Raw genomic sequence first — 3,595 nt, forward strand, 5'->3', positions numbered from 1 at the left:
CAAGTTTTATTTTTTATGTCGGTGATGAATTGGGTCAAATTCTCAGATCAATTGGTTCCTTGTTTACCTCTAATTTCGAGCAGGTTAGGGTTTCATTCTTCAAACATAATATGTTGGTTTATTCTTCACAGTACTCATTCAAACCACCATCTTCTATGTCGTTCATTCTTTTGTAAGTTTTTGCTCTAACTTTAAMTCAAGACTACCTTCCAAATTTACCATGTTTACTTAWATACACTRATCGTGTAAATCTATTGTCTTTGTATCAGCCAAGTAGATGCTTTAAACTGCAGACTAAGATATGTTTCAGCATTTCAAATCATCATCGTGAACATTGGCAACCATCATGRAGTGGTAAGTATATGATATTGACCCTTGATTTTGCTTTCATTAATTTAACATAGGACCTTTGTTGTATAATATAGGTTAATCTTGAATGAATCTAAACTAACGAGGTTGAAGCATCACTTTTAGATACTTTGGCATTATTAAAGAGCTTATACAAATCATTTATTCGATAATGTTTTTGTTTTAGATTTAGGCTTATTGAAAGTACCATTTTCTTCTTGCTCGGTCGATACACCAACATCTTTTAACTTACTCATCTTTGTACCCTTTTTTTCATCTTTGTTTTGTTGGTCCCTTCTTCATTTATCCTCAAATCAAGGAAAGGAGACCTGCCAAACCAAATTGAAAGAAGAAATGAAGTGGACTGAAAATTGGAACCTTTCTATTTCTTAAAACTGGTTTGAAATCGTTGTTGAATCTCATATGTGTGGAATTAGGAACCTGGAAAGATACATCTTGTCCTAGAGTACTGCAAAGGAGGTGATCTATCTATGTTCATTCAAAGACGTCAAGGTAGAATTCCCAAATCAACAGCAGTTCACTTTATGCAGCAATTAGGTATTTCAGAACTTGTTCTTTTCGTTTTTAAATTACTCGTATTGGTGAGTGATTGAATTTATTAAGATTGTTTCTTTTACAGAAAGTCCTTCGTGAGAATCGAATCATCCATAGGGATCTAAAGCCATAGGTTCGTATTAGTTTTTCAATTTGCTTCCTGTTATGTTATAAGCCATCTTCCAATACATGCTCACATATAGTTTTATTTTATATGGTAAAATCTAATTGACTGTTGAAACATGGTCACTGAATATTTACTATAAGCTAAAGTTTTAATAAGCCATAACACTAGGAGGATTATTGCTTATTTCTTTATTCATCTTTCTATGAGAGTAAATCATGTGTGAAAAGGTCCTACAAGTCAGATCAACTTCTTTTTGAAGTATATAATATTTATGTAAGACAAAACTCACACACTCGTCTTTGGTGGGACTCGAACCCTTGACCGCAGGAAGGTTGGGATCTACCGGTAACCCAGGTACCTCTGGGCCAATTTTTATCAACTGTGATATTTATGTGTATGAAATGATGATATATACTCTTTTGCACAAGGCATGGTTATATTTGTTGGTTCATATTCTTGCACTGATGAAGAGACTTGAAACAGAGAGGCTATGTATGTGTGATTGTGTAGCTGACTGATGAAAGAACACTCTAAAACCTTCAATAAGGTTGGAGGTGTGAATGTTTTCATTGTATTTCAAATCATTGATCTATATCCCTAAATCCATTCAACTCCATCCCTATCCCTAAACTGGTTCAAATCAAAGCCGTCTGCTATATATTCTGTACACGTTCAAATAATTGATCCATATCCCTAAATCCGTTCATCTTCATCCCTAACCCAGCAAAGTTCTGCAAACGCATAAGCAGTTTGCCGGAGGTTCAAAAACAACCTGCCAATTTAAGCCAACTCGCCGTCGCCGGTAATTTCTGCCGAAGCCGAAAGCAAAAAAATCAAGCAGAATGAAAAAGAAGGTGGACGACGTATTAGAATCCTAATTGAAAACGGAGTCAGAACCAGACACCGTTCCATGTTCGTTATCATCGCCGACAAGTCCCGGGACCAGACCAGTTCATTGTCCAACACACAAACACACTTATGTTTCTACATACCGTACGATTACATATTTGTTGTGTATAGAGTATATGTGTATTTGGTTTTGTGAACAGATTGTGAACCTCCACTACATGCTTAAGCAAATCAGTTGTTAAGTCTCGACCTAATGTTTTATGGTGTTATGGGTATTGTTCCACTTTCGTTGGGCCTTCATGGAGGAGGTTAGTTGTTCTTTTGTAGGTATGAATTCATGCCAAGTGGCTATGAGGTATTGCTGGTCACTGTAGCCTTATGATATATTTGCTTTCTATTAGTTCAGATCCTATTGACTTTTTTGGTGCTGAATTGGGGTAGAGTTATACTTTGCACGGTGATGATCGTCCAAGATGTTCTGATTCATTTGGTGGCCATCCTAACCGCATCATTGCTTTTATTTGCCTTTTATACTCGTGGAAATTTCAACACCTCAAATGGTTTTGCTTTTCGTATTTGAAGTCATTGGTTTTGTCAAAAAGTAACGGCATCAGTTGATGATTTCAATTTGAAAGTTGTTAGGCTGGATTGTTATCTGCAACAATTTTCAAGTTCTTTTAGGTTGATAGCATAGTTATGTATTTTCAAATGTTGTAAATTTACTTCGGAATGTCAAAATGTCTGGCTAATTTGGAACAGAGCTAGCAAGATATAAAAATAGACGATCTGTCTGATTGATGGTATGGAAATTTGCTTACACGGGCATGTCTGGTACAGTAATTAGAAATGCTGTTACTATCAGTTTTGGTTCAGGACTACAGATTTACATATTCCTAAATCCGTTCATCTTCATCCCTAACCGTTCAAATCAAAACCCATCTGCTATCATTATCTTTTCGGTATCTTTATCCCTAAACACAAAGTCATTCATATCCTTGTTTAAACAAATAATTCGAATGGAGAAGATGAGGATGAAATAAAAAGATCGGGTATGTATTTGCAACAGTGGTATTGTAGTTGGTCGGCGAAAACTGAGAGAATTATGCGAGTATCATGTTTTGGTTTCTGATTCAACCACAACCCTGAAGCATCGATTCGTGAAAGAAATCAAGTATGTTGGTAGCATTGAGATCTTTCAACAAGTCCAGTAATTTATAGTCAGAGTTTGGGAAGTTACTGAACCTCTTTGACAATTGAGCTACATGCCTAAGGGCTTTTTGTTATCAATTTAAAATAACTTTAACACCTTACTCACCCGATGCATGGCACGGGCACACTGCTAGTTATATTATAAAACATTTGACAAAAACTCTTAAAAACCATTTTTTATGCATGAAATACTGTTTATTGATGCATATTACTTAAAATTTAAGATTACAAGTAATTTTGCGTAAATATAACTTATTAAAGCTCCATTTTTAAATTCGTGTAACTAACTACAGATAAACATAATCAAATACAGGATAAGCATTCATTTTAAATATAAAAAATCTAAAATATAATTAAAATAATTATTGAGTTCTAACAGAATGTTTAATTATTATCTTTATAAAAATTATATTTGTAAAATGATTGACTCCAAATAAGTGGAGATGCTCATGATACCATCCATAAAAAGAGGAAATATGTTCTCCAATACCATCCGTTTTAAGTGGA

This window comes from Cynara cardunculus, assembly GCF_001531365.2.
Source record: "Cynara cardunculus var. scolymus isolate 2C chromosome LG 4, CcrdV1, whole genome shotgun sequence".
Lineage (NCBI taxonomy): Eukaryota > Viridiplantae > Streptophyta > Magnoliopsida > Asterales > Asteraceae > Cynara > Cynara cardunculus.